The 13365-nt window shown below is 44.6% G+C and overlaps 1 protein-coding gene across 1 annotated transcript in view; it reads left to right on the plus strand.

Moving 5' to 3' along the window:
* Positions 1–13365, plus strand: part of SND1 (staphylococcal nuclease and tudor domain containing 1) — a 420486-nt gene that overhangs the window by 317513 nt on the left and 89608 nt on the right. The gene's annotated exons all lie outside the window — the stretch shown is intronic.

Consider the following 13365-nt stretch of genomic DNA (forward strand, 5'->3'; position numbering starts at 1 on the left):
CACTCATGGGTCTTTGTAGACCCTTGAGATCAGACATATTGGCTTCTTTGGGATGTTAAGTGATAGAAATACCTGTTCATAAGCTTCAGCATCTCTCATTTTCATTTGAATTGCCAACGAGTATATTAGGTGTGAGAGGTATAGGAGAACAGGCTAGCCCAAGATGCTTGTGTTGGACTACCTGGGCCTCAAGAGAACCACCACTTTGACTTCTGACTAAGCAGTATTGCTGTTGCTTGCCACCTCTTTGGGATTTCTCTAGCACTTGCCTTCTCACTTTGGGAAAGAAAGCGGTATGTCAGAAGAAATCCTGGATTCAAGAGAGATGGGTTCCATTTCCCAAACATCAACTGCAGCTACCTGGGTGTTGCGTCTGCTCTGTTGGCCATCTGTACAGTGGGGATGGGGGATGCAGCTTAATCCTTTTATTGTCTCATCAGTCTCACGTTGCCCTCTATTTTGTTTTTGGTAAGGTGTATTTATTTTTGTCAGGTAGAAGTCCTTATATTAGCCTCCAGGGTGCCTTCCTCCTACCCCCTATTTTGTAACTGCACACTTGTAGCTTGAAATTTTATCAATTAAAGGTAACCCCGTGCTAGAGAAGTTATTTCAAGAATCCAAACACTCCAGTTGTCTGTCAGTAGCTGTTGCAATTTTTGAAGTGACACAGGGATCAGGTAGAAGGGGCCGATATGGTAGAATTTCCCTCTGTTTGGGCCTTTGGATAATGAACTACAGAGCAGTTTCATGTTGGAAAAAGCAGGTGAGTCCACTCAAGGTCCTAACTCAAAGACATTACAGAGGCAGCAGCAACAGAGGTATGTTTGTTTGTTTGTTGTTGTGCTTTGCATACAGGGAGGAAATCCCCTCGTTGAATTGCCTAAAATGTTTGTTAGCAACATTCTCATCACTTACTATCTAAATCACATTTCTGTTTTGTTTCCCATTCCTCACCATAGTCATCTCCTTGTTGTTTCACATCTCCTAAAGTTTCTTTCCCTTTCTTTTTCAACTCTTGTTTTCCTAGCCACTTTTCTTCCTGATCATGTTTCTGGCCCGCTGGTGATATCCAAAAGCACAAGGGGGTCAAAGAGAATACTGACCACTAAAAGGAGTGAGTGGCCCAAAGCTGTTTTACTCTCTCATGGTTATTATGACCTTACCTTTGTCCATATGTTTGCTGACAGTTGACTTTGAAAAAGATAAATTTTTCTCCCCATCTTCTTTGATGCCCCTGGCCTGTGAATGTGTTTGCAGATCCTTAGTCTAGTCCAGAGTTGATATTTATCTTTCTTGGTTGCAGTGTCCCAATCTTTCTTAGTCTTGAGTTGGGGGTCTGTTGATAAAGAACCTTTCTGCATTTTCTTAGCTGCTTATATGATTACTTGGGGCGACTCTTTATCCAGAGGAAAGACAAGTATGGCCTAACTAAGACTAACTTGGGATTTTGACTAAAGGAACCAGTTATAGCCTATTCTCCTGGGCATTTCCCTTCCTATAATATATGAAAACTGTTTTCTAAACAGTGTAAGAATGAAGAGAAGTTGTTTTGTTTTGCTTTGTTATAGGTTTATTCATATACTTTTACCTGTATAGTACCTTCATTTTTATTCCATGTTTTCCTGAGGAGCATTTCTCTTTGCCCTCCTCTCTCCACTCCACAAGGATGTAGAAAAGCCTGATGGATAAGTACTTCTGGATGCAGAGGTCCTTCCCACCCGTAGGAGAAAGTACTGTGCAATTGCATGGATGCCTAGTGCGGGTCCCCACTGCCCACCTCACGTAGCTCTTACCTTCAGGGCAGCCTCCATTGTGCCACGTTCCACTCCAGGAACTCTTCTTGAGCCGAGCCACTGCTGTGATGGCCACAGATGAACTGGTTTTTTGTATCTTGTGCCTATTAGCTTGATAATTACATTTACCTCAGATAATTGGGTATTGTAAATATGTGATTGTCCTTGACCCTGTCCCATCCCTCCTTGTTAAATTTTTATCATCTTATTTTGGACCAGGATTTCTCTGCCCCCTGCCTGCTTTCTGATTACTATAAATCTACATTATCATATAGGAAAGAGAAGCGCCCAGATTTCATGATTCTATAGCGCCTCCAGGGCCCCTATATGATCCCACAGGGACATGTCCGTTGAGTTGGACTTTCATACATGAACCCATACTGACTAGAGAAGGATAAGGAGTGGCGGAAAGATACTATGTAATGGACACTGCCCCTAGGTCAACCCCTTCCCAAGGAGCTGACAGAAAGCTGGTGTGCAGGATGCCTGGCCCTGGAAAGTGACTGTTTATTAAGTGCATTGTCTTCACTTTGGGTAGCCAGCACAGGAATTGCTGCCTGTCTCTTTCTTTGTTTTTGGTGTTTTTTTTTTTTTTGAGGAAGATCGGCCCTGAGCTAACATCTGCCAATCGTCCTCTTTTTTTTTTTGCTGAGGAAGACTGGCCCTGGGCTAACATCCATGCCCATCTTCCTCCACTTTTTATGGGACGCCGTCACAGCATGGCTTGCCAAGCGGTGCGTCAGTGCGCGCCCGGGATCCGAACCGTCGAACCCTGGGCCACCGCAGCGGAGCATGCGCACTTAACCACTTGCGCCACTGGGCTGGCCCACTTTCTTTATTTTGGATGAAGAAAGAATTGCAGTCTTTCCATATCCTCATGTGGAGCCTGCACAGTCTCAGACAAGTCTCTTCTTTACATTTCAGTGGCCCCCATTGTCTTGAGACCCGAGAGCCCTGCTTTCCTTAAATGTGTTTTACAGTGACACTAGTCAGCACAGAGCTACTGACGTTTCTGGCCATCACACAGCTCCATCTTCCTGAGTATCTCCCCTGCCACTTTTCATTGCATTTCTTCTTTTACTCCATCTTTCTACATGGTCTTTCTCCTCAGCCATCGGTTCCTGTTGGCTTTCATTCCTTTCCCTGAGTTGGGAGTCTGGGGGGGAATGGACTGTTCCAGGTCAGTGGTCTGGGTGTTCTGGTGGTGCTGAAGCCCCAGGGCAAAAAGAACAGTAAGTGAGACACCATGTCCTTACCTGATTCTCTTTGTGACCTTGAAAGTCAAAGCAGCCAAGGAACTCTCAGATGACTTCACTCTTACTTTTACTCAAAGGAAAGCCAGTAATCTCAACAGCTGAATTGAGTTTAAATGGCTTGTTATAGCCCTGAAAATGAGTTTGCTCTCGTGTTCCCTGCCTTTGAGGCTGGGCTGCTTCTGGACCACACAACATGAGATCATTACATCCACTGCTTTAGCTGTGACTATGAGCTATGAGTGCTCTCTCCCATTGGATGGCATGTGCTTGGTGACATCCCCTTTTGTCCACCCCCTCTTCCCCCAGTACAGCTGCCTCTTTCAGGCAATTCCTTGCCCCAGTGCCAAGGACAGGAAGATCTGGTCTAATTTCCCAGATGAGGAATTGTGCCCATTTCTAGCGTCTTCCCAGAAGTAGTGGTAAGAAATGGCATTAGCTAATGGGTAGATAGCCAGCTTAAAAATGCTAACTCCTAAGTTTTCACACTCCCGTTATCATGTGATCCTGGTTAAGTGATTCTTTCCTGCCTTCATATTCCTGTCTAAAACATTGATCTAGCAATCTCTTCCTTTTCAGGCCTTTCCTGTGAATAAAACAGTCTTTTGGGATCTCTTCACACCTTCTTGCCAGAAGGCCAGCTAGCCAGCACTCACTCACTGACCAGCTGCTGCCTGTACAGCACTGTGGTCACTGTTAGGAAAACCTGCACTTTTAGAGAAGGGGCCAGAGGGTATTATTTTTAAAAATCAATGCCACAATGTAACCCTTTTCACAGTTCCCGTCTGTAGGAAGTAGAATTCCCTGGGGCAGGGGGTGGGATATATGGAGGTTTGGTGATCATTTCCAGGGCCTTTCTCAATGACCCCTTTGTCTTCTCTGAGATCTCAGAAGTTGTCCTTTGCTGTTGCCTGGAAAATGACATCCTCATGCTGGACAGCCTGAGCTGAAACTCTGGCTGCTGCCCTGACCTATTTCCCTTCTTCCTGCTGGCATCAAAAGGGAGGATGTCCCCCTGGGGAGCTCATTCTGCAGGCTGTAGGGGCCAAGGCACAGTCCTGGATTCCCTCTCTCCCACTCCCACCTGCTCTTTTAAAAACAAAGATGCATAAAAGCATTACAGGCAACTATTGGTGTTCGAAGAACATGTATTTATGTTTCAAGGGAGTATGGACTCAGCAGTGAATATTGGTGTATGATTATGGAGGAGTATTTGGAAAAGAAAACTTAGAATAAAAGGAAAATGGTTCCGTCTTTTTTGTTTTAGCACCACATATGCTGCATCTTGGCTGAAAAGGATAAACCGATCTAAGCAGTTTACTGGTGATCTAAGTCTGTTCCCCTACAAACCCTGTGGGATATGCTTTCTCACCCTTCCTGTTTCCACCTGTCTGTGTGGGCCCTTCTCTGTCCAGGAGACACACGGAAGGGGGAACAGTGGCAAAATAGCAAAGTTAAATCTCTGGATCAAAGCGATGAGGGTAGTTCAAGCCACGGGGAGATCCACGAGGCTGAAGGGAACCTGGTGCAGGCAAAGCCCGGGGAGCACTACTCTCAGCCTCTCCCTGAGTGCCAGGCCCCTTGGTAACCCTCGCTGAGCCACAAATATTAACCTGCTGGAAAAGCAAGCGAGGTGTCCAGCAAAGTTTCACTTATTTGGACAAAGACAGACTATTCTAGATTATCTCCACCACTGCCCAGGAAAGAGGGAATGCGGTGAGGCTTTCTCGACAGCTCTGTTATTCCACAAGGTGTTAAAGGCTATTAGGGGCTGAGGTTCTTCTTACCTCCGCACGCACTCTTGACAGTTCATCACCCACCAGTGGTCTTTCAGTTTGTTTTCTGTTTAAGGCTGTTTTCTTTGAGGGGGGCTCAGGTAAAGACTTCCTATTAATAGTGATCAAAGTTGCATTTTATATAGCATTTTCTAGTGTAAAAGTACTTTCGTCTACAATATTTCATTTTAATCTCACAGCAAACTTATAAGAAAAATATTATTCCAGTTTTACAGTTTAGGAAACTGAGATGCACAGTGACCTTCCTGTACTCACAGAGCTTGTTGTAGGACAAATAGCAGATCCCAAATGTCTGCATTCCAAATCAGGTGCTTTTTCTCTCCATATTTTGCCAATTTTGCTATCAGAAGGTGATCGTTCTTTTAACCATATTTTATCACCTCTTAACCCTCAAATATCTGGAACTAATTAATTTGTAAGGGACTTCTTAAAGGTCCAACATTGACTGAGAATCGTTAATCTCCAGTAAGGAACCGTTGAGTCTGATTCTGGATGCTCACAATATTGCAGAAGGATCTGAGAGATTTGCTATGGCCATGCCTCCCCAAAATAGTTACTCTGCTCTTGTCACAGTTCTTGTATCTATTGACTGCCTGATCCCTGCTTCATCTGTTGTTTGACCTTTGTGGGCCTTACTTTTTGTACAGTGATTCCTCTTTAACCTGTCTTGCTTCATTTCAATTTGATCATGTATATTCATATTCCTGTTTCTAATCTTTCTTAAAAGACAAATCTAAGTAAGTGCATTGTTTATAAATAATTAACTTCCCATTGCCTCTGGGATAAAATCTAATCTCCTTAGTTTACATATATCCTTGATTGTCTCTCCAACTTCATGTCTCACCACTGCTCATTGCATAATTTGAACCTCATCAGAACTGACCTTATTATACTCACAGCTCCCCATATATATCATTCCATCTCCACTCTCACATCCCTTAGGTCAACGTAAGCTCTCTACCCAGTATATCAGCCATCCCCCTTCTTTGCTTTCTTATTCCTACCTGTCCTTGAAGATAGATCTCCTGTTCTAGGAGACCTTCGCTTGATCTCTCAGGCTGGGTAAGATGCCCTTCCTTTGGTCCCCATAGCACCCTGTGCATGCATCTTCATGCACTCACCAATAATGTTGAAGGGATCTGTCTGTGTTGGTCTCCCCACTAGATTGTAAGGTCAAGGATAGGAACCATGCTTTTGTCCTTGTGTTGTTTGTATTTTGCCTACTATGAAAGAGACACTCAATAGATAGATACTCATTAACTCAACTAATTGGCTCCCTGTGACCTGACTCTAGAGATTGGGAAGAAGGCCTATTCCTTTGTTGCCCTTTATAATTCTTTGGGAATGCGCTCTAAGCTCAGCATTTGCAGGATGGGGAGGAAGACTTTGCAGTATTGAGGCTGGACACGCAGCTGCTAATTCAGGAACTTCTCACTGAAAAAGTCCATTACTAAGACCTGACTTAGTCAGGTCAGGACCCTGACCTCCCTGGGTCTCCTGGTATGTCCAACCAGGATACTTAAAGATAATGAGATAACGCTGTGTGTTTTGAAAAAATTCCAGTGTTGCAGTAGAAAGCATTAGTGTTCCTTCATCTCTCTCCTAATATAGGCTACTTGTCTCTTCCTCCCTGGTGTTTCCCATCCTCTGCTTTTGTGGATCAAACTGTGAAATAAGGTAAAGAGTTTATTTTGAAGTTCAAGTCAACAAATTCCTCTTCAGTGATGGGCTGTAAGCACCATGTGAATACCAGGCTGTTTTCTGTCCACTTACAGCCCCTTCATTTCTGGGCTCCTGGCCCTTGCCAAGTATCTCTAAAAGCCCTGAAAGGAGGGCCCTCAAATCGCATTCCAGCCCCTAAATGAAAGTGGCATCACAATGAGAAGAGGTGAGGTAGAAATGAAGAATGGGGATACTGTCACATTGCCCTTTTCTCCCCTTCCCGTAGCTGCTGAGTCTCCCTGTCAGCTTTTAAACTCCTCGGGTAGCTTTGTCTCCCTCACCGGTAGCTTTCCTCAAGCAAGCTCAGCAGCGTGTGCTTGATGGGTGCCAACAGTGTGCTGGCCCCAGTGGGATTCCTCTCTGCAAAGCTGCTGGCTCAGCTAGGCTCTTGTGTATTTCCCCATTCTTCTGCTTAGAACTTTCATAGCCAGTCAAGCATAGAATTGCATCCATTCTTCTGAAATAGCTGCTGGGCCTAATTTTTCATTGGCTTGGCCAAGATCCTATTAATCTGTAATTGTGTCATACAGGCTGACTGTTATAGGTTTCATAGGCCTCACTACCCTCCAGAGGTTAGTGTTCACATCCCAGACTGGCTCTTGGGATTGGGGACAAAATAAGGTGGAGTGAGGTTTAGGACCACAAGAGATTTGGCCTCCTTGGGACACACAGGCAGGTCTCATGGATGTAATTCTATCTCAGGGGAGAAAATCCTTCTCACAGAAAGGATTCCTTTCGCTGGGGAATTGGTCCCTGCTATTGTAAACTCTTCCTTGAGAGACTTTCATTTTTTCTTTTTTCTTTTTTTTTTTTGTGAGGAAGATTAGCCCTGAGCTAACATCTGTTGCCAATCCTCCTCTTTTTGCTGAGGAACACTAGTGCTGGGCTAAAATCTGGGCCCATCTTGCTCGACTTTATATGGGACGCCACCACAGCATGGCCTGACAAGTGGTGCATCAGTGCGCGCCCGGGATCCGAACCCGGGCCACCAGTAGCGGAGCGTGCACACTTAACCACTATGCCACGGGGCCGGCCCCTCACTTTTAATTTGCCAGTTTAATTTGTTTTTCTTACTATTCCTACCAGTAAAAGGAAATAAGAGGTATAGTCCTTAGACCTGAAAATTTCAATTTGCTGCCCAAGTAGAAATCTTGGCAATCCCTGGCACTTACTTTTCCTCTTCATCTTTAGTTCTGATCTGCATCATTCCCAGAGTAAAGATGTGAAAGGCTTAAACATGACTTCCTCTTGGGTCTTTCTACTAGAATGGTCCGCAGTACTTACTTTGAACCTCATCTGAATTGAGGCATACAAGTAAGTATAAGGGCAGTGATTGCCATTGGAGAATGCATTTACTGGTTCACAAAAGATTATCATTACAAACATATGGTCCTGAAAATCCTTCAAACAGAGCCTTGCTAAGCAGAACCCCTGCCACCTATGGTATTTGATACTGTCTGCCTATCTGACATAAAATGATGTTCTTTATGAGACATCTCTGTGAAAGACAGCTATTGCCAGGCACATCCTGGTCTACCTTCTGTATAGCTATATAGAGCCTGTGACCCAGAACAAATGGAGAAATGCTATCAGGAGGTAAGAGACTGCTGGACTCCTCAGAGGTAAGAATTGTGCTAAGAGAGCTGGGTGCCATTTATTTTAATTTAGATGTATCAGAAGCTCCTAGTAACAACAATTTCTGGTTTCTCTTACCTCTTCAATCATCCTGAATATTCACTGCTTCTTGAGCTTTGGTAAGGGTTCTCTAAAAAAAAAAACAAAAGGAAGCTAATATTCTTAATACGATAACAAAGGGCTGAAGAAAAGCAGCTCAAAATTTTCATTTTTTCAGGTGAAATCCCTTATTATGAAGTCTGTCTACTTCCTTCTGGAAGCCTAATTTGGAAGCTAGTTCTCTATTTCATTCATATCTTCTGACTAGCAGATCATATTTACTTTCCACAGAAAGATGACCTCATACAGACTTGCCTGCTCTGTTTCCAGAAGAGCTTCACCCAGAACCCCAACACACTGGCCAACACCCATGCAGACTTGAGTGTGAGCTTTTATGCTGGCATGTTTGGGGGGTCTTCAGGACCTCCCTGTTTGTCCTAACCATTCCCAGACACACTCACTGCCTGAATGTTAATAATATCCCCTTAGAATTATATAATTTGGCTGATATCTTTTTAGAACACAGCTCTTAATATACAATACCAGGGCTGCCTGGGCTGCCAGCAAAGAGTAAGCAGATTGTAGATTGCATTTGCTCTCCAGGTAATACTAACATTCTGGTGTTTCACATATGACTCCCCCAAGGACACAGGAGTGACTGTTGTGGTGGATGAGCCACCTTAACCCTGCCTTCTTCTTGTCATTAGCATGCCCACTCCCTGTGTCTGTTGCCAAGGACTGGACGAGATCCTCTGTGTTCCAAACATGGCTTTATTGATGAACTTCCCACTTGCCACTCCACCCGTGACAGTTTCTGGTCAGCTGAACTTAAATGGATTTGGAAATGAAAGTGACCAATGGGCTGTTATGAAATGCCGTGGTGCATGAAATAAGATTATGAGCAAGCTTGAGAATTAACAGCAGAGATACCCTAACCTGCTCTGAACAACATGTGTCACATATTTGGGAAGGATAAGCTCATTCTTAGACCCATCTCCATAACACCTAAGGACATTTCTCCCTGGCTGGTCACTTACCAAAAAACTGTGTTAGTAACAAGTCCAGAGTCAGACGTGGGTTCTCATTCCAGCTTCACCATTTCCTGAGTGACCTTGGACACGATTCTTAGCCTCTCTAAAACCAGGGCAATCTCAGTGCATAATAGAATTCAATACGAATGGTGCCCCTGAGGTTGTGCAGTGCAGCAGTCTGGTAAACCTATTTGCCTCACCTGTGACGAGGATACCTTCTCTATAGGGTTATTGTGGACATAACGTATGCACATAAAGTACCCAGCACTGGTGCCCTGGTAGATAGTAAACACTCAATGAACAGCTTGCATCATCATTTTCATTATGAATGAAAATTCTCTTGGGGTTTAGCTAAAATCTAGAATTAGAACTTCAGTGTGGACAGACCACTATACCCAGAGCAGAGAGGTAGGCTGGACGTAGTTGTGTGTGTTGGGAGCAGCATTCATGTTAAAATCAACAAAGAACTGTAATTAGTCCTCTCCAGTGCTCTTCACATCCCAACCCGTCTGTTTAAGCCAGTGATAGCAAATACGTCCATGCCAGCCCCATCTAGTCTTGCATCCATGACAGACATTTCCAGTCAGTCACAGCACCGCTTTGGCTTGGAACTCAGAACCTTCTCAAAACAGGGCTCCTAGAAACTACTACCAGTTGAATGGATTTGGCACTTGCATTGATACCTATTTGACATCCTTGGTCTAAGTTCTCAAAAAAGCATCTAAGTACCCTAAGGGGTCAGCCAGTCTCTTTTCTACAAAGTAAGATAAAAGACAGGGTCTCTCTGCCTCTGCTTCCACATGGTCCTCCATGGTAGAACCACTTTTTTCTAGGCAGTGTCACATTCGGTGCAACAGCAAAGGTCCAAAGAGTCCTAACGTATGCACAGAGCCTCTTCTAGACGTGACCATGGACAGACAAGGCCAGTCATCAGCAAGAGGGGGAGCCAGGACTCCACACATACCTCATAGACATTTAAGAAATGATGGCTTGAGTATCTTTGCCATGCATTCAAACTGCCATAGGCGTCTGTGGAGGATTATCTGGCAATACTGAGGGCTCTCCATGCTTTCTCTCTGTTTACACAGGACTTCTGACCTTGCTCATTTCCCAGCGTCATTGAGACTTGAAAATGAGGGATTCAGGGGTGACTTCTCTAGATCCTGGCTGGCCCAGGCTTCCTCATCTTCTGATGGAGTAGCAGTGCTCTTTTTTGTTCCCATACCACCTTACCATGACCACAGCAGTCTAAGATTGCCATGGGTTGATCTTTGATCTGTATTATATTGGAGGATTGGAGGATAGCAGAGGGCCAAGTAGGAGCTGTAAAGAAAGATCTAGGTGTTAACCAGGATTGAAAGGGACAAGAAAAGAACCCTAAGACGAATCCTTTGGGACAGTCACTGCAGCAAGAACAAAAGCTATCCATTGAGCCAGGAATGAAAAGTTGAATTAGAAACTGCTTCACTGTGCCATTTTTCTTTCCAGGTTAGCATAATGCCTCCCTCTTCTCGCTTTCCCTTCTCTTGATGCAGTGGAATTCTATATTTAATGGTTACCAGAAAAGGATCTTGGCATTGAATGCACAACTAGAGGTAGAAGATCATGCAAATAAGACCAACAGGTCCCTTTATCCCCTGCCAGAGGCCTGCATATGCCACTTCACTTCAGAAGTCTCTACAGTGCTTACAGTGCTGGGATGCTATTACCTCTCAAGTTAAATAAATCTAAAACCACTGACCCAGGATTTTTATAGCACCACTGCAGTCTTATGAGGAAATGCAACAAATAGTCCATTACCACTGATTGGATATGGATTTTTGGCCTGGCCACTTGCCACTTGGTAATTTTAGAATAGGGTCACTTTTGAAATTGTAAGATTCCTTGTAGGAGGATACTGGTGTTTGCTAAATAGTTGTTTCTTATCTTCATGCCCTGTCACAGCCATGCTCCCCATCTCCTGAGTGTGGGGCCAATCTCTCTGTCTGCCTGGCAGGGACAGCCAGAGCTCATCCTTCATCAGCTTACAGGGCTGCAGACGTGGCCATTTCCAAACGCCCAGGGTGCACTTAACCACTTTCTCCTTCTAATCTCAGCACTTCCACTCTAAACACATCAGCAGCTTTGTAACTCGCATCTTATTTTGCACTATGTGTTGGCCCTTCAGGTATTTGTGGGAGGAAGGTAGGGAGACTGGCAAACTATATTGTCACTGATTTCAGAATTACACAATTACACCCTGAGTCATTGTCTCTGGAGAATCATCTAAGTGGGCCGGCCCCGTGGCTTAGCGGTTAAGTGCATGCGCTCCGCTGCTGGTGGCCCAGGTTCGGATCCCGGGCGCGCACCGACGCACCGCTTCTCCGGCCATGCTGAGGCCGCGTCCCACATACAGCAACTAGAAGGATGTGCAACTATGACATACAACTATCTACTGGGGCTTTGGGGACAAAAAAAAGGAGAAGGATTGGCAATAGATGTTAGCTCAGAGCCGGTCTTCCTCAGCAAAAAGAGGAGGATTAGCATGGATATTAGCTCAGGGCTGATCTTCCTCACAAAAACAAACAAACAAACAAACAAACTTTTCCAAAGGAAAGGAAAGAGGCAGAACCACTTTGAAAAAAAAAAAAAGAATCATTTAAGCAAGAGTGCCAAGAGCATCCTGAAGGGTTCTCACTGTTTTCACACATGGGTTTTTAAGTTTGGATTCTGTTTCATATTTGATATGTTACTGCCTGCCTTGGTTTCACCATCTGCAAAGTGGGAGCACTGGGCCCTGTTCTGCCTGGAGAATACTAAAAGGTAATTATAAAGACATAGTGGTAAGGTTCCTGAGGAGGCCCCAATTATTGCCACTTATATAGAAAAGGGTTGCCGGGCCCCAGATGACAAATAACCATACACAGGCTGAGGGCGCTATGTGACCTGGACAGGGACCTCTGGTCAGACGGTTTTTTCTCAACTGCTTTTGAGTAATCAGACCCAGTTGATGAAACAGGAGAACAGTTGGTCCTGGACCCTAAGATCTGACCACTCTTCACCTCATTGGGCTAAACTTTGGTCAATTTTCCCTTTTCTCTGCCATAAAATCTGTTACATTGCCTTTTTCCTGACATGACTTTGGTCCTATAAGCAGTATATCCTGAACAGAAGCTGTCCCAGAGTACTGCAGGGTTCTCGCAGTCTTCCATGTAGCCAACTGGTTGGACTGAGCCTGAGAATCAGACACTAAATGTATGTCTTCCTGTTATGGGTTGTTGTGCCCATCTGTCATAACAGTGTGTCTCTCCTGTTCCTTGGTTCTCTGGGTATGATTGTATTTCCATATACAGTTTGTCTGTTGCCTGTCTGTATGTGGTATTGTCCCAGTATTCGGATGAGACCTTGTACATTTTGACCCCGGCGTCTGATCCTCATGACATGTTTTTCAGGCCAGAGTGTTTCAAAGGACAGGCTTGGACCCCAGAAGCCATGATTTTTGTTATTATCAGGTATGATGCAAGATAGTTTCACCTTATCTGCTTCCTGTCTAGGTTTTTTTTGGCAGTTGACCCAGGGGTGTGGTTAGTAGGGCAAAGCTAGAGATTGCCCTTGAAGCTTCTTGATTTTTGCTTTCCCATCCAGAATCAGTTAGTTGTTGAGGTAGCCCAGCTAAACACCTCTAAAGTACGGCAGCTTCAAAAATTCATGAGGCCTTGGGATCCACAGCACCTCTCAACATACAGACTTCTTGCCTTGCATCAAGAAAAGCCATATGGCTTCACATGCCCTGTTGCCCTGATGAGGCATAGCAAGCACATGAGGTGCAGAGGGAGACCCTAAGACTGCTCTCCATGGCCAGCCCTTCAAGGTGTGAGGAAGGGCTCTTCGTGACACATTTGCACATGCACCCAAGCATTCCTAACACCCAGTGATGGGAAGACCAACTCCAGGGAGATGCAGCATTCTCACACTGCCCGGACCTCTTTCATCTGTCCCTCCTCTTTCATTCATTCACCCTCCTCCTCGTTGTTTCTGTAATTTATACAGTATCGTTAAGAGGTGTTGAAGAGATCAATAGCAATTCACCTTTTTCTTTGTTGATTAAAGTGATGGC

Source organism: Diceros bicornis, chromosome 3, assembly GCF_020826845.1.
Source record: "Diceros bicornis minor isolate mBicDic1 chromosome 3, mDicBic1.mat.cur, whole genome shotgun sequence".
Classification (NCBI taxonomy): domain Eukaryota; kingdom Metazoa; phylum Chordata; class Mammalia; order Perissodactyla; family Rhinocerotidae; genus Diceros; species Diceros bicornis.